Here is a 19,174-nt window from a genome sequence, read left to right as displayed (position 1 = left end):
CTGTCCCCCATTCCCACCATCAAAACACTGTCCCCCATTCCCCCCATCAACACACTGTCCCCTATTCCCCCCCCATCAAAACACTGTCCCCCATTCCCCCCATCAAAACACTGTCCCCATTCCCCCTTCATCAAAACACTGTCCCCCATCCACGCCATCAAAACACTGTCCCCTATACCCCCTTCGTCAAAACACTGTCCCCCATTCCCCCTTCATCAAAACACTGTCCCCCATTCCCACCATCAAAACACTGTCCCCCATTCCCCCATCAAAACACTGTCCCCCATTCCCACCATCAAAACACTGTCCCCCATTCCCCCCCATCAAAACACTGTCCCCCATTCCCCCCCATCAAAACACTGTCCCCCATTCCCACCATCAAAACACTGTCCCCCATTCCCCCATCAAAACACTGTCCCCCATTCCCCCCAATCAAAACACTGTCCCCCATTCCCACCATCAAAACACTGTCCCCCATCCCCCCCATCAAAACACTGTCCCCCATTCCCACCATCAAAACACTGTCCCCCATCCCCCCCATCAAAACACTGTCCCCCATCCCCCCCCCATCAAAACACTGTCCCCCATTCCCACCATCAAAACACTGTCCCCCATTCCCACCCATCAACACACTGTCCCCTATTCCCCCCCCATCAAAACACTGTCCCCCATTCCCCCCATCAAAACACTGTCCCCATTCCCCCTTCATCAAAACACTGTCCCCCATCCACGCCATCAAAACACTGTCCCCTATACCCCCTTCGTCAAACACTGTCCCCCATTCCCCCTTCATCAAAACACTGTCCCCCATTCTCCCCATCAAAACACTGTCCCCCATTCCCCCCATCAACACACTGTCCCCTATTCCCACCCATCAAAACACTGTCCCCCATTCCCCCCATCAAAACACTGTCCCCATTCCCCCTTCATCAAATCACTGTCCCCCATCCCCCCCATCAAAACACTGTCCCCTATACCCCCTTCGTCAAAACACTGTCCCCCATTCCCCCTTCATCAAAACACTGTCCCCCATTCCCCCCCATCAAAACACTGTCCTCCATTCCCCCTTCATCAAAACACTGTCCATCATTCCCCCTTCATCAAAACACTGTCCCCCATTCCCCCCATCAAAACACCGTCCCCCATTCCCCCCATCAAAACACCGTCCCGCATTCCCCCCCATCAAAACACTGTCCCCCATTCCGCCTTCATCAAAACACTGTCCTCCATTTCCCACCATCAAAACACTGTCCCCCATTCCCACCATCAAAACACTGTCCCCCATTCCCCCTTCAACAAAACACTGTCCCCCATCCACGCCATCAAAACACTGTCCCCTATACCCCCTTCGTCAAAACACTGTCCCCCATTCCCCCTTCATTAAAACACTGTCCCCCATTCTCCCCATCAAAACACTGTCCCCCATTCCCCCCATCAAAACACTGTCCCCCATTCCCACCATCAAAACACTGTCCCCCATTTCCCCTTCATCAAAACACTGTCCCCCATTCCCCCTTCATCAAAACACTGTCCTCCATTCCCCCTTCATCAAAGCACTGTCCTCCATTCCCCCTTCATCAAAGCACTGTCCCCTATTCACCCTTCACCAAAACACTCTCCTCCATTCCCCTCCCATCAAAACACTGTCCTCCGTTCCCCTCCCATCAAAACACTGTCCTCCGTTCCCCTCCCATCAAAACACTGTCCTCCGTTCCCCTCCCATCAAAACACTGTCCTCCGTTCCCCTCGCATCAAAACACTGTCCTCCGTTCCCCTCCCATCAAAACACTGTCCTCCGTTCCCCTCGCATCAAAACACTGTCCTCCGTTCCCCTCCCATCAAAACACTGTCCTCCGTTCTCCTCCCATCAAAACACTGTCCTCCGTTCCCCTCCCATCAAAACACTGTCGTCCCCCCATCAAAACACTGTTCCCCATTTCACCCTTCATCAAAACACTGTCCTCCATTCCCCCTTCATCAAAACACTGTCCCCCTCATCAAAACACTGTCCTCCATTCCCCCCTATCAAAACACTGTCCCTCATTCCCCCCTCTATCAAAACACTGTCCTCCATTCCCCCCATCAAAACACTGTCCCTCATTTCCCCCCTCCATCAAAATACTGTCCCCCATTCCCCCCCATCAAAACACTGTCCTCCATTCCCCCTTCATCAAAACACTGTCCATCATTCCCCCTTCATCAAAACACTGTCCCCCATTCCCCCCATCAAAACACCGTCCCCCATTCCCCCCATCAAAACACCGTCCCGCATTCCCCCCCATCAAAACACTGTCCTCCATTCCCCCTTCATCAAAAACTGTCCCCCTCATCAAAACACTGTCCTCCATTCCCCCCTATCAAAACACTGTCCCTCATTCCCCCCTCTATCAAAACACTGTCCTCCATTCCCCCCATCAAAACACTGTCCCTCATTTCCCCCCTCCATCAAAACACTGTCTTCCATTCCTCTTTCATCAAAACATTGTCCCCCAAACCCTCCAGTCAAAACACTGTCACCTATTCCCCCAAAATCACAACATTATCCCCCATTCCCCCCAGTCAAAACACGTCCCCAAGTCCACCACCCGCCCCCCATCAAAACACCATCCTCCATTCTACCCAACCCAAAGGACTGCTCCTCATTCTGCCTTGTTCCCCCTTTCCTCACCATTCATAACACCACTCCCATTCCCTTCACTCCCCATTTAATCTCTTCCTGGCCTCCTTCATCTTTCTACCTCCCCTTCACCTTCAGAGGTCTTTAAACACCCTCTTTTCTCATTCCGCTTTCTGTCAATTCCTTTCTTCTTCATTTCATTTTCCCTTTAAACCCACTGTTCTTGGGACATCTCCCTCTCCCCCTCCTTCCTTCTCTTTCTCTCCTTCTGCCCTCCCTCTCCTCCTCTCTCTCTCCCACCTCTCCGCCCCTCTCTCCACCTTCACCTCTATCTATCTCTCTCTCTCTCTACTCCTCTTTCCATCTCTCTCTCTCTCTCCCTCTTTCTCTCTCTCGGTCTCTATCTCTCCCGAAGAAATCCTTTACCGATTGGCCCTCATCTCTCACCTAAATCTTTGCCCGCTCAGCCTTCCTGCTAAATACTTTACCACTTACTCCATCTCTTTCCAAACTCTAATAATGCTCAATCCTCCTCCTATATGATGGAGCTCGAGACATTTGATTACATGATGGGTGCTATGCAAATGAAAGTTGTTGTGCACAAAGTGAGGAAGTCTTTACTGGTCTCTCTGAAACCATTGGACATTTACAGAACTGAACTAAGCGGCATTTTCACTGGATCATATTAAAAACGGAGACTCCTTCATCAGTTGGGTGTTTTGTTTTGTTTTAATTGAAGCATGGTGGGCAGCACAGAGATGGCGGTGACTTCTTTATGACAGACTGGAGGAAGTGACACATCCAAATTGCGGGCAATGAATAGGTACGAGAGGAAAGTGACAGGCTGCTTTGTGGTATGAATCTAATATGGTGCCATTTACAAGAGTATGCAAACTGATCTTTACACACAAGCTCCCAGAACAATGGATGAGAGAAAAATGAAGTTTGTGGAACCAATAATGACTTCTAAAACAAGAACAACACATGGTTGGCATGCATAGATGCTAGTGATTTTAATTTCATGTTTTCTGGGGAAGCTTTCGATTAACTGGATAAGTGTCATGTGGAGGTGTAAAAACGTTATGTACAAAATAGTGTGCGGATACAGCAACATATTTTAATTGTAGAAGTGTTCATTCATAGATTTTTTGGGGCACTATCTGATCTCCAATGGCAATGCTCATGGTGAGTCAGAGGATATAAGACCATACAAACAAGAAAATGAAATGAAAATGAAAATCGCTTATTGTCACGAGTAGGCTTCAATGAAGTTACTGTGAAAAGCTCCTAGTCGCCACATTCCAGTGCCTGTTCGGGGAGCCTGGTACGGGAAGTAGGCCATTCGGCCCCTCGAGCCTGCTCCATCATTCAAGAGGATCATGGCTAATCCAACATTCCTCAAGTCCATCTTCCTACCCTTTCCCCATAACCTTTGATTCCCTTATTGATCAAGAATCTATCTACCTCCGCCTTAAATACACTCTGCTCCCACAGCTCTCTATGGCAAGGAATTCCAAAGACTCTCAACCCTCTAAGAGAAGAAATTCCACCCCATCACAGTCTTAAATTGGCACCCCATTATTCTGAGACTGTGCCCTCTGGTTCTAGACTCTCCCATTTTTTTTAAAATAATTTTTATTGAATTTTTCAAAATACAAACAATTTAACCCCCCCTACATTTACATTTAAATTATAACAACACAAAGTCAAACCCCCCTACTTAACAAGAAAGAAAAAAAAGAATCCCCCCCCCCCCCCCTACCCGCGCATCCCCCCCCCTCCCCCCCCGCCGGCGAACCGACAGTCAGACCAACTTATCATTTCTAGCAGCGTCCTCGGGCAGGCCTTGCCCGTGCCACCGCCGCTACCGTACTTCCTTCGTCGTTTTCCCCCCTCCCCCCCTCCCGCCCCTCCCCTCCCCTCCCGGGTTGCTGCTGTCATGGCCTCAGTTTCTATCTCTGATCCAAGAGGTCTAGGAAGGGTTGCCATCGCCTGGAAAACCCCTGCACCGACCCTCTCAGGGCGAATTTGATCCTTTCCAATTGGATAAAGTTTGCCATGTCGTTTAACCAGGTGTTAACACTCGGAGGCCTTTCGTCCCTCCACTGAATCAGGATCCTCCTCCGAGCCACCAAGGACGCAAAGGCTAATATTCCAGCCTCCCTCGCCTCCTGTACCCCCGGTTCCACCCCAACCCGAAGATCGCAAGTCCCCATCCTGGCTTGACCCTGGACCCCACCACTCTCGACACCGTCCCTGCCACCCCCTTCCAGAACTCCTCCAGTGCCGGACATGCCCAAAACATATGTGCATGATTCGCAGGGCTTCCCGAACATCTAATACACCTGTCTTCACCCCCGAAAAACCGACTCATCCTTGTCCCCGTCATGTGGGCTCTATGCAGTACCTTAAATTGAATGAGACTTAGTCGCGCACATGACGACGACGAGTTAACCCTCTCCAGGGCGTCTGCCCATGTCCCGTCCTCTATCTGTTCCCCCAGCTCTAACTCCCACTTATCTTTCAGCTCCTCTACTGGTACCTCCTCCACCTCCTGCATAATCTTATAGATGTCCGAGATCTTCCCCTCCCCGACCCAGACCCCTGATAGCACCCTATCACTCACCCCCCTGTCGGGGAGCGCGGGGAACCCCGCTACCTGTCGTCTGGCAAATGCCTTCACTTGGAGGTACCTGAACGTGTTCCCCGGGGGGAGCCCAAATTTCTCCTCCAGCTCTCCCAGGCTCGCAAACCTCCCCTCTATAAACAAGTCCCTCAGTTGTCTAATACCCGCCCTCTGCCAGCTCTGGAATCCCCCTCCTGTGTTTCCCGGCGCAAATCTGTGGTTCCCTCTTAGTGGTGCCCCTATCAGACCTCCCACTTCCCCCCTGTGTCGCCTCCACTGCCCCCAGATCTTGAGGGTGGCCGCCACCACCGGGCTCGTGGTATACCTCGCGGGAGGGAGCGGCCATGGTGCCGTTACCAGTGCCCCTAAGCTTATGTTGCCGCAGGACGCCCTCTCCATGCGCTTCCAGGCTGCCCCCTCCCCTTCCATCATCCACTTTCGTACCATCGATGTATTTGCCGCCCAGTAATATCCTGAAAGGTTGGGTAACGCCAGCCCTCCACTATCCCTACTCCGCTCCAAAAAGACCCTTCTAACTCTCGGGGTGCCATGTGCCCACACATACCCCATGATACTACTCGTTACCTTCTTGAAAAAGGCCCTGGGGAGGAAGATGGGCAGACACTGGAACAAAAACAAGAACCTCGGGAGGACCGTCATTTTAACTGACTGCACCCTCCCTGCTAGCGACAGCGGCACCATGTCCCACCTCTTAAACTCCTCCTCCATCTGCTCCACCAGTCTGGAAAAGTTCAACTTGTGTAGGGTCCCCCAGTTCTTTGCCACCTGCACCCCCAAATACCTAAAACTTTTAACTGCTCTTTTGAAGGGGAGCCTCCCAATTCCCTCCCCTTGGTCTCCCGGGTGTATTACAAAGACCTCACTTTTCCCCAGATTTAATTTATATCCCGAAAAGTCCCCGAACTCCGCTAGTATCCCCATTACCTCCGGCATTCCCCCCTCCGGGTCTGCCACATACAACAACAAATCATCCGCATAGAGCGAGACCCGATGTTCCTCCCCTCCCCTTGTCAGTCCTCTCCACCCCCCTGAACCCCTCAGTGCCATCGCCAACGGCTCAATCGCTAATGCAAAGAGTAAGGGAGATAGGGGACATCCCTGCCTGGTACCTCGATGGAGCCCAAAATATTCTGACCTCCTCCCGTTTGTTACCACACTTGCCATCGGAGCTGAATAGAGCAGTTTTACCCACTTGATAAATCCCTCCCCAAACCCAAACCTTTCCAACGTCTCCCACAAGTATTCCCACTCCACCCTGTCAAATGCCTTCTCCGCGTCCAGCGCTACCACTATCTCCGCCTCCCCTTCCACTGCTGGCATCATAATCACATTTAACAATCTCCGAACATTTGTGTTAAGTTGGCGTCCCTTCACGAACCCCGTCTGGTCTTCATGGACTACCCCTGGCACACAGTCCTCTATCCTGGTTGCCAGGACCTTTGCTAACAGCTTGGCATCTACATTTAAGAGGGAGATAGGCCTGTAGGACCCGCACTGGACCGGGTCCTTGTCCCGCTTCAAAATCAAGGAGATCAGGGCCTGCGACATTGTTGGAGGCAGAACCCCCCCCTCGCGCGCCTCATTGAAGGCTCGCACCAGCACTGGACCCACCAAGTCCACAAATTTCCTGTAAAACTCCACCGGGAACCCATCCGGCCCCGGCGCCTTCCCCGCCTGCATCTGGCCTATCCCTTTAATTAGCTCCTGCAGCTCTATCGGCGCCCCCAACCCTTCCACCAGCTCCTCCTGTACCTTTGGGAACCCCAATTTGTCGAGAAAGTTCTTCATTCCCCCTCTCCTCTTCGGCGGTTCAGACCTATACAATTCCCTATAGAAGTCCCTAAAGACCCTATTCACCTCTTGCCCCTTCTGCACTACATCCCCACCCCTCTCTCTCACTCCCCCAATCTCTCTGGCTGCATCTCGCTTACGAAGCTGGTGTGCCAGCATCCTGCTCGCCTTTTCCCCGTACTCATACGCCGCACCCTGCGCCCTTCTCCACTGCATTTCCGCCTTCCTAGTGGTCAGTAGGTCGAACCTGGCCTGCAAGCTACGCCGCTCCCTTAATAGCCCCTCCTCTGGCGCCGCCGCATATTTCCTATCTACTTCTAGGAGCTCCCCCACCAGCCTCTCCCTTTCCTGCCTCTCCTTCCTCTCTCTGTGTGCCCTTATGGAGATCAGCTCTCCTCTAATCACTGCTTTCAAGGCCTCCCAGACCGTCCCCACCTGCACCTCACCTGTGTCATTCGTACCCAGATAGTTCTCAATGCCCGTTCTCACCCTTCTGCACACCTCTTCGTCCGCCAACAGCCCTACATCCAGGCGCCACAACGGGCGTTGGTCCCGCGCCTCCCCCATGTCCACGTCCACCCAATGTGGTGCATGGTCCGATATCGCAATGGCCGAGTACTCCGTGTCCTGCACTCTCGGTATCAGCCCCCTGTTCAATACGAAAAAATCGATCCTAGAGTACACTCTGTGGACGTGGGAGAAAAAAGAATACTCCCTCGCCCTAGGCCTACCAAATCTCCATGGGTCTACCCCTCCCATCTGCTCCATGAACCCCCTTAACACCTCTGCCGCTGCCGGCCTCCTATTCGTCCTGGAACTCGATCTATCCAGCCCAGGGTCTAACACCGTATTAAAGTCCCCTCCCATGATCAGGCCCCCTGCCTCCAGTCCCGGGATGAGGCCCAGCAGGCGCCTCATAAAACCCGCGTCGTCCCAGTTCGGGGCATACACATTTACCAGTACCACACTCTCTCCCTGCAGCCTACCCCTCACCATCACGTACCTGCCCTCCTTGTCTGCCACCACCTCTGCCGCCACAAACGACACTCTCTTTCCCACCAAAATCGCCACCCCCCCGGTTCTTGATATCCAAGCCTGAGTGGAACACCTGTCCCACCCACCCCCTTCTCAGGCGGACCTGATCTGCTACCCTCAAATGAGTCTCCTGCAGCATTGCTACATCAGCCTTCAGTCCCTTCAGGTGTGAGAAGACCCTTGATCTTTTGACCGGCCATTCAGCCCCCTTACGTTCCACGTGATCAATCGGGTCGCAGAGCGACCCGTCCCTACTCCCTGTCGATTAGCCATGTCTTGTCCCTTGCTCGCCCCGGGTCATCCCTTCTTTTCTGACCCGCTTCCCATAGCGATGGCCCCCCCCCACCCCCCCCGGCTCTCCCCTTCTCGTCCCTGGTCTTTCTAGCAGCAACCCGGTGTCCCCCCCCAGGTCCCCTCCCCTTCCCCCCCCCCCCCCCCCCCCCCCCCCCCTGGCTAGGACCCCTCCTAGCCGCGATGTACCCCACATCGTACTCCCGAGAGTCAGCTGGTCTCCGCTGACCCGGCTGCTCCTGCCACATTCCGACTCCTCCCGGTTCACCCCATCTGCGCCCGTGAAAGATCCCCTTAAAACCCCCGAGAAAGACCCGCATAATCAACCCGCTCCCCCCCGTCCCGTCTCCCCAACTTAACGCTATAAATACAAATACCCAATGGCAACTAAATACATAAATACTTAACTACATACTTAAATAACAAAATAATTAACTAACTATCAACTAACCGCGTGCCCAACCATCACCCTCCATCAAACAGTATAAATAACCGCAGATAACCATAACCCGAAAAGAAAAAAAAAGAACCAAAAAACCCCCCCCAAGCACCCAAAGAAAAAGGGTAGGAGGGGTAAATAACTAAGGGAAATTGGAAACGGGAAAAAACACCCCATAAGAAGCCAACGACCCACAATAGAGATTTCAACAGTACAAATATACAGAAACACCCAACAACTCGAAACCTTCAAAATATTCAGAAAAGTCAACCGTTCGAGAAAAAACACCCCAAACACTCCACGAAACTGTTACCCAGTTCCGACCTGGCCTGAAAAAGAAAAGGGCCACTTGCACAATCAAGAGTCCCCCGGCGGCTACGACCGCCGGTGCTCCCAGGTTTTAGTTCGTGTCCAACTTTTCCTCTTGTACAAAGGTCCAGGCCTCCTCTGGGGACTCGAAATAATGATGTTGGTCCTTGTAGGTGACCCACAAGCGCGCCGGTTGCAACATTCCAAATTTGATCTTTTTCGCGTGTAGCACCGCCTTTGTCCGGTTGTACCGGGCCCGCCGCTTTGCCACCTCCGCACTCCAGTCCTGGTACACCCTTACCGTCGAGTTCTGCCACTTGCTGCTTTTCTCCCTTTTAGCCCACCTCAGGACTTTCTCTCGATCACTTAGCCGCTGGAACCGCACCAGCACCGCCCTCGGGGGCTCGTTTGCCCTAGGCCTCCTGGCCATGACCCGGTATGCCTCTTCCAATTCCAGGGGCGCCGGACCGGCCCCTTCCCCCATCAGGGAGCTCAACATCTCCGCCACATATCCCGGGAGATCCGACCCCTCCAGGCCTTCTTCCAGGCCCAGGATCCTCAAATTTTTCCTCCTCATCCGAGTGTCCAGCTCCTCGAAGCGGCTCTGCCACTTCGTGTGGAGTGCCTCGTGCGCCTCCACCTTTGCCCCGATGACTGTGGCCTCCTCCTCCCTCGCGGCCATCTCCTGCTGCAGATCTTTAATCGACGCCTCTTGGATCGCCTGGGCTCCCACCAACCTGGTGGCCGTCGCGTTCATGGACTCTAAGAGTTCCACTTTCATCTCCGTGAAAAAACGGAGGAGAGCGGCCTGCTGCTCCTCCGCCCATTTCTTCCACTCCTCCGGTGCACCGCCGGCCGCCATTTTGATTTTCTTCCCCCGCTTTTTTTGGGGAGCTGCTGCCGTTTTTCTTGCCGCTCCGCTCCGGGTACCGACCATAAAATCGGTCTAGTTCTCCTCAGGGGACCTTCCCCCACCGGGATTCGTTTTTTCAGCGCCGTTGGGGCCCTCCAATTGGCCCAAAAACACCTTTGTTGCAGGAGCTTCCAAATGTGCGGCTTAGCTAGTCATAGCCGCAACCGGAAGTCCCTAGACTCTCCCATGAGGGAAAACATCCTTTCAGCATTTACCCTTTCAAGCCCCTTCAGAATCCTATATTAAGAATCCTCAATGAGATCACCTCTCAATCTTCTAAACTCCAATGAGTAGAGTTCCAACTGTTCTACCTTTGCTCATAAGACAATCCCTCCAGGCCGGGTGATCCAAGTGAACCTTCTCTGAACGGCCTGCAATGAAATAATATCTTTCCTTAAATAAGGGGACAGAAACTGCTCACAGTACCCCAGATGTGGCATCACCAATACCTTGTATAGTTGCAGCAAGACTTTCCTACTCTTTAGCACAGTGGTTAACGCTGTTGCTTCACAGCACCAGGAACCTGGGTTTGATTCTCGGCTTGGGTTACTGTCCGTGCAGAGTCTTTACGTTCTCCCTGTGTGTGTGCGTGGGTTTCCTCCGGATGCTCTGGTATTCTCCCAAAAGACCCAAAAAACTTGCTTGTTAGGTGAATTGGACATTCTGAATTCCCCCTCTGTGTACCCGAACAGGCACCGTAGTGTAGCGACTAGGGAATTTTTACAGTAACTTCATTGCAATGTTAATGTAAGCCTACTTGTGACACTAATAAAGATTATTATTATTATAATACTCCAATCCCCTTGAAATAATGGCCAACATTCCATTAGCCTTCCTGACTACCTGCTGCACTTGCGAGCTAGCTTTCTGTGTTTTATGCACAAGTACCTTCAAGATTTTCTCCATTGAAATAATACTCTGCTCTTTTGTTATCCCTTCCAAAATGAACAACTTCACATTTTTCCACATGATATTCTATTTTCCAACTTTTTGCCCACTGACTTAACCTAATCAATATCTCTTTGCAAACTGTCTGTGTCCCTCTCAGAACTTATCTTCCCACCTATTTCTGTGCTGTCGGCAAATTTGGTGCATTTGTTTCATTCTTCCAAGTCATTAATACATGGAGTAAACAGTTGTGATCTCAGCACTGATCCCTGTGGAATCACACTAGTTACTGGTTGCCAACTTGGAAAAGAAACCCTTATCCCCACTTGCTTCCCTGCCTATTAGCCAATTCTCTATCCAGGCCAATATACTACCTCCAACGCCATGAGCTCTTATCTTATGACTTGGCCATTTGTGAGGTACCTTGTCGAACACATCTGGCAATTCAAATAAAACACATCTACTGGTTCCCCTCTATCCACTCCGGTTGAGACTTCCTCAAAAAACTCTAATGTGTTAGTCAGAAACAATTTCCCTTTATAAATCCATGCTGACTCTGCTTGATTAGATTATGATTTTCCAAATGTGCTCCCTTAATAATTGTAACTTCCTTAATAAATGTAACTTCATAATAATTAATTCCAACATTTATCCAACTGTAAATATTAGGCTAATCGGCCTATAGTTATCTGCTTTCTGCCTCCTTCCCTTTTTGAATAGTTACATATGTTAAAATGTGACAAAAAGACCGTTAGGAAATCCAAGCTGTATGCAAGAGTTTAAACATATAAAAACAGGAAGTGCTGGAAAACTGAGCAGGTCTGGCAGCAACCGTAGAGAGAGAAACACACTTAACATTTCAAGTCCATACGACTCTTCAAAGCTTTTCCAGCATTTTCTGTTTTTATTTCAGATTTTCAGCATCCTCGGTATTTTGCTTCCATTTTAGTTTTAACGGTTTGTGGCTGGAAAATGTCTCATGGACACGCTTAAAGCTCTGCCTGTGCTTCCATGGAACGGGCGGCATGGTGGCACAGTGGTTAGCACTGCTGCCTCGCAGCCGCAGGGTCCCAGGTTCAATTCTGGCCTCGAGTGACAGTCTGTGTGGAGTTTGAACTTTCACCCCATATCTGCGTGGGTTTCCTCCGGGTGCTCCGGTTTCCTCCCATAGTTCAAAGATGTGCAGGTTAGGTGGATTAGCCATGATAAATTGCCCCTTAGTGTCCAAAAGGCTAGGTCGGATTACGGAGATGGGGTGGAAGCATGGCCTTATGTAGGGTGCTCTTTCCAAAGGCAGACTCGATGGGCTGAATGGCCTCCTTCTGCACTGTAAATTCTGTGATTCTATGATTCTATGAACGAGCAGTTTTAAAACTGCGTGCTGGTAGTTGCTTATACTACTTTTTAAGATGATTCCCTCACCTTTTTTTTTTTGGAAAATATTTTATTGTGGCATTTATAATTTTAACATTCTAAACAACAGAACGGTACACCGACACTCCAAATATTGCCACCTCTGGACTCGGAGTCACCCTCCCTTCCAGGACCTCTGACATGACATCTGAGAAGCCCTGCCAAAATCCCCTCCGCTTCGGACATGCCCAAAACATATGTACATGATTCATTGGACTTCTCCCACACCTGTCCTCCACCTCCTCAAAACAGCTCCTCATCCGGGCCACAGTCATATGAGCCCTGTGGACCACCTTGAACTGGATCAGGCTAAGCCTGGCACACGATGAGGATGTATTGACTCTCCTCAGGGCCTTCTCCCATAACCCGACTTCCAACTCCCCTCCCAACTCTTCCTCCCACTTCCTCTTCATCTCCCTGATTGGGACCCCGTCCCACTCCATCAGTTCCTATTATATATTTCCAAGACCCTCCCCTCCCCAATCCTTGTTTTAGACATCACCTTATCCTGTTGTCCCCTTATAGGGAAGCGAGGGAAGCTTGGAACTTGCCTCTGGACAAAATCCCGTACCTGCAGATACCGGAATCTATTCCCACCCGGTAACTCAAACGCCTCCTCTAGTTCCTCCAGGCTCGGGAAACCCTCCTCAATGAAGTTATCCCTAAATCTCTCGATCCCTGCCCGCTGCCACCTCCTAAAGGCCCCCCCCCCCGGATCAAACCCGTGATTATCACAGATCAGTGACCATACCGACACCCCTTCCAGTCTCATGTGTTGCCTCCAATACCCCCACTCTCAGAGCTGCCACTACCACTGGATTTGTGGAGTAACGAGCCGGCGAGAACGACAGAGGTGCCATTAACAGAGCCTTCAGACTCGTGCCCTTGCAAGATGCTGGCTTCACTAGCTCACACGCCGACCCCCTCCTCCACTACCCATTTCTTAATCATAGAAATATTGGCCGCCCTGTAATAGTTCATAAAGTTCGGGAGGGCCAAGCCCCCCTCATCGCGCCCCTGCTCAAGAAGGACCTTCTTTACCCTTGGGGCTTTCCCAGTCGATATAAAACCCAAGATCGCCACGTTCATCTTCCTAAAACGTGCCTTGGGGATGAAGAATGGGAGAAACTGAAACACAAACAGAAATCAGGAGGGCTGTCACCTTCATACCCACCCCGCCAATGACAGCGGGAGCAAGTTCCAGCTACAGAAGCCCCCTTTCAATTTGCTCAATCACCCTGCCCAAATTTAGTTTATGCAGCTGACCCCACTGCCTTGCCACCTGAATCCCCTGGTACCTAAAACTCCTTCCCACCATCTCACTCAGTTTCTTCTCCTGCCCCCTTGCCTGGATCACAAAAACCTCACTCTTGACCATATTCCATTTGTAACCTGAGAACCGGCCAAATTCCTCCAGTATTCCCATAATTCCTGCGATTTCCCCCCCAACGGGTCTGTTATAGAGTGATACTCTTATGTTCCACCCCCCACCCACCTCGCTATCCCCCGCCAAATGTTAGATGCCCTCAGCGCCATTGCCAAAGGCTCTATGGCAAAAGGAGAGGTTATTGAGTTATGGGGATAGGGTGGAAGTGAGGGCTTAAGTGGGTTGGTGCAGACTCGATGGGCTGAACGGCCTCCTCCTGCACTGTATGTTCTATGGCCAGGGCAAACGGTAGTGGGGAGAGTGGACACTCCTGCCTTGTCCCCCTGCACAGACTAAAATACTCTGATCGAACCTGGTTGGTCCTTGCATTCGCCACCGGTGCCTGGTATAGCAACCGGACCCAATCCACAAATCCCTGCCCGAGCCCAAACCTTCCAAACACATCCCACAAGTACTTCCTGTCCACCCGCTCAAAGGCCTTGTCTGCGTCCACGGCCACCATCACCTCGACCTCTCACCCCTCCGCAGGCATCATTATTATATTTAGGAGCCGCCTAATGTTGGATGTCAGGTGTCGTCCCTTCACACGTCCCATTTGGTCCTCCCCTATTACCCCCAGAACACAATCCTCCATGCACATGGCCAAGATCTTTGCCAGCAGTTTCGCATCCACATTCAACAGGGAGATTGGCCTAGATGACCCACGACTCTCTGGATCCTTATCCTGCTTCAAAATATCGGAAATCGATGCCTGCGGTAACGTTGGTGGGGGGGGGGAGAGCACTCCCAGCTCCTTGGGACTCCTTAAAAGTCTTTACCAGGAGCGGCCCCAACAGCCTGGAAAACGTTTTATAAAAATCAACCGGGTATCCGTCAGGTCCGGGGTCTTACGCGATTGCATCGCCCCCCCAATCCATCTATAACCTCCCCCAATTGGGGCTCCCAAACCCTCCACCAGTTCCTCATCTATCCTCGGAGACTCCAACCCTGAAACACATCATTCACACACACACACCCCCTGATGACACAACTGAACCTGCAGTGGGCTCCAATCAACACCTTTATCTGTACTGTCAGTTGGATAGCATGACCTGCCATTCTGATGGTGGCCACTGGAGATCACATGGGATACCCATTACATTCACCTTCTACCTGTGAGCAAATGGAAAATAACACTATATTAAACCCACTCCGCCTAAAGTTATTTACAAGTAGAACATTATGCAGGAGCAATAAATGTGGCAGGTTGTTGAAACAGTGTGTCTTGTACAATATCCGTCATTACCCTTTCCAAGATATGTTTCTCCCATCTGCTGTATGTCTCGCGTAGGGTATATATTCCTGATTAGTCCCTCCATAATTCCTGTCACACTTTATTATATCCTCTGGCTCACCATGAGCAATGCCATCTATGAATGAACACTTCTCGTATTGCTTCATTTTATTCTTACACAGTATATGGGTGTCACTGGCAGGGCCAGCTTCAGTTGTCCATTCTCAAGTGCCTGTGAACTCAGAGACTTGCTCGGCCATTTCAGGGGACAGGTAAGAGTCAAACACATTGCTGTAGGTCTGGAGTCAAATATAGGCCAGACCAGGTAAGCACAGCAGATTTCCTTCCCGTAAGGAATGCTGGCCTTGTTGGCAAGGCTCAAATCCCATGAAAGAATAAAAAGGTGTTATGGAAGGAATGGTAACATCTTCCTATGGGCATCTCACTCTAATGATTTAACGCTTGGAGTATTGGAATTTGCTTTGCTTATGTCAGCTTGTCAAGCACTTCATCCCTAATTCCGACTCACTTCATCGCTGAGCAGAACTGATACAAATTGCGGGAATCCAAAGATCTCCCATTTCCATGGGAATGAAAATGTTCCAAATTATTAATTCCTTCAAGTCGTCACAAATGAAGGTTTGATTAACATGCGCCCTGCTAACAGAGATAATCTCAGCAAAATTAATGACTTCGATACAAATCTAACGGACTAAAATTGCTGAACAGAAATAACTCGCCCAAGAATGGTGGAGCAGGCTTGAGGGACTGAATGGCCCCGTTTTCTGTTCCTGTCTACCATAGAGTCATAGAATCCTTTCAGTGCAGAAGGAAGCCATTCGGCCCATCGAGTCCGCACCGACCCTCTAACAGGACAATTTTTTGTCAGTGAGCTGAGAGAGACCAGGGAAGAGATTGGTCAGACACTGCCAATTTCTTTGAGGGAGTTAATGGAAAAGCACCAATAGATTGGAAGTTAACACAGTGCCAATGGCCAAAAGGGTGACAAAAAACACATGCAAGTGAAGATCTATTATTTTCCTTCAATTCTACATGGAATGATAAAACCATTTGTAATGAGTAAGCTTGAAGATTATCTGTACAAAAGTAACTAAAAAAAATGCAATCAGTTTGGCTTCAGGAAGGGACCATCCTGCCGTCCCAATCTCCCTGACTTCTTTAAGCTGAACCTGATTCGGTAAATCCTGCAAAATATAGTACTGGACTTTCAATAGCATTTGACAAAGTTACACATGTAAGGCTCATGCCTTTGCAAGTGTTAGGAATTGATGAAATATTGCCGGAAAGAGTATAGAACCCTGGGTATTTGCTGAAGGAGTTGCATCTGAGTTGGAGGAGGTACTTAGTGGGATAGCCCAGTGGATGGTGTTGGAACGATTACTGTTTCTAGTTTACTTGAACAACTTAGATTGAGAAACTCAAGAAACTTGGTCAAATTAGTAGACAATCACAAGTCACAGTCCGCTCAGAAAATTGGTAAATATGTTGGGAAAACACAATTGGACAGAAGAATGGCAGTTAGAATTCAACACTGAGAAATGTTAAGTTTCACAAACAGGGAGGAACAGTGGTGTATCCTGTGAATGGTGCTGAAATAAACAGGTAGGAATTTGTAAGACAGTGTAGTAGAACTATATTGAACACAAGCCTCAGGAAGGAATGAGGCTGAGAAGTGACCTGACTGAGGCATATAAGATGGTTCAAAAGAATAAAAAAGAAGTATCTTTAAAATTTCTTATAAGTAAATTGGGAATAGAGAACAAGAAGAGGCAGTTTTGAACTGGAAAGACAAATGTAGGAAGTTTATCTTCATACTGATTATTAAAGAATCAAATCGACCGCGTCTGTGGTTGTGTGGGTCAAAACTGTACAATTACTTAAAAAGCAATGTTACAATGGGGGCCCCATATGGTTTTTCTGGATGGATAGATTTATAGAAGCTGGAAAGCCTTCCTCATCTGTAATTATCCTGTATGAGTGCAGCCAGTTATGCACTTCACGAGGCTGTGTGCACACTTTTAAATTGCATTTCATTAGCCCTGTCTTTTGAGAGTCTGATTAATATATAATACAGAAATACCCAATTTGATCCAGACAGCAATACTTTGACATCAGCACCCCATGTCACAAGGAATGAGGTTTGATGTTAAAGGATCAGCTGTAATTGTCTGGAATTCCTGTAAGTCAGGTTGACGTGCAGGTTGCTCATGTCTTTAAGCTTTTGACTGGAAATCTGAACTCGGAGAAGGTGGAGGGAGAGGGCTAGCAATTCATGTGACTCTCATGCATTGTGAGATCTCCTAAAGGCTCTTTCATCCAAGAAACCTCACTTACTATTAAACTATGCAAGAGAATGCATTCCAAGAAAGGATCTTGTTACTCCTTGTGGACTGAGTCTATCTTTTTTGTTTTTAATAATTCCATGTTACACTCTTTCGCCTGTAACCATAGCCCACTAGTTTTTAACCAGCACTCATTGCTTTAAGATGATGGTACTTTTTGCCTTTAAGAATGTGTTGGCCATCCCATACGATCGCTGGGGTAGTGGTTTCTGTAATAATATAGGGTTAATCATCTTGGGTCTTGGATCATAGAATCATAGAATTTACAGTGCAGAAGAAGGCCATTCAGCCCATCGAATCTGCACCAGTCCTTTGAAAAAGCTGGTCCACACCTCAACCCTACCCCGTGACCCAGAAACTCCATCTAACTGTTTTGGACACTAACGACAATTTAGCATGGCCAAACCACCTAACCTGCACATCTTTGGACTGTGGGAGGAAACCGGAGCACCCGGAGGAAACCCTCGCAGACACGGGGAGAAGGTGCAGACTACACACAGACAGCGACCCAAGACGGGAATCGAATCTGGGACCCTGGAACTGTAAAGCAACAGTGCTTACCACTGTCTACCGTGCCGCCCCTAGGAGACTCATTCAGCCTCCAGAAACCTACCACCTCACTCTGGCAGTACGACTGAGGCGTGGAGAAGTCCAAACCACAATTTGTCTTCTCTTGACAAGGCCTCAACGCTTGAAATGTGTTTGATTAATTCATGATGGAGATTATAGATGCAGCTCTGTTATCTGGCAATCCCTACTCTTTCTTACTGAATATTATCTTTCCTTCAAAGGAGACAAGACGTACTCATTGTAGCATTGTGTGTTGTGGTAAGGTGATGGTTGGCTTCTGTCTCATGCCCCTTTGCAATATTTCTACTGCTATGTACTTATTCCTCCTTTCGGCTGGTTTAGCTCAGTTGGCCGGACAGCTGGTTTGTGATGCAGAGCGAGGCCAATGGCGCCGGGCCAATTCCCATACCAGCTGAGGCTATTCATGAAGGTCCCTCACCTGAGGTATGCTGATCCTCAGGTTAAATCACCACCAGTCAGCTACCCCCCACCCCGGGCTTTGATCATCTGGGACTATGGCAACTTTATTTCTATTATGTATCACTCCTTTATGAGTTTTGCTTGGACCTCAAGTCTGGCTATTTCCCTCTGCTATGTTGCTTCTTTTAATTCTGAGGGTCATGTAAGCACCTTTGCAAAAGCAATTTGGTTTTCATGGCTTTTTATCGGTGCTGCTTTCCTGTCAGTAACCGAGGGAACAGCCATATTTTCCTTTGCCAGTTACACGATTGTGGCAGCAGCACCATATGGTGACAATGGTTTATTAAGAGGCCGTAATTGTTCTCACCGGTGGGATCTTCAGGTCCTGTCAACATTGAATCCTGCAACAGGTTTCCTAACATCAGGGGGTGCGTAGAACGGGGGTTAGGTACGTTTGGGCGCGGCCGTTGTGGCGCGGCCGTTTTGGCGCCAGCCGTTTTGGCGCCGGACGTTTTGGCGCCAAAATAACATTTCTCTATTTGTGAATTAGCCTCCGGTGAGTTGGCTGCTGGTGCGGGTGCACTGAGTTGGGTGCTGGTGCGTTCTATCACCATCTTTTTATATATTTTTTAACTAAACCAATTTGCATACCCATGTGATGGCTGAGGCAGTATCAACGAAACGTGGTAAAGAAAAATTTGTTCATAACGGATTCCTTTACGTCTTTGACAAAACAAGCAAAGGTGACAGCGAAGGAAATTTTGGCGTTGTGAGCAAAAAAACCGGTGCAAAGCACGTCTCCATACTAAAGCTGCAAA

The 19,174-nt window shown here is 49.5% G+C and overlaps 1 protein-coding gene across 41 annotated transcripts in view; it reads left to right on the top strand.

The window, feature by feature from the left end:
• The window catches only part of ank3b (ankyrin 3b), an 888,954-nt gene that overhangs the window by 419,403 nt on the left and 450,377 nt on the right, over window positions 1–19,174 (top strand). The gene's annotated exons all lie outside the window — the stretch shown is intronic.

This window comes from Scyliorhinus canicula, chromosome 16 (assembly GCF_902713615.1).
Source record: "Scyliorhinus canicula chromosome 16, sScyCan1.1, whole genome shotgun sequence".
NCBI lineage: Eukaryota > Metazoa > Chordata > Chondrichthyes > Carcharhiniformes > Scyliorhinidae > Scyliorhinus > Scyliorhinus canicula.
Note: the sequence above shows the minus strand (reverse complement) of the source record. Positions and strands in the feature narration are given on the sequence as shown.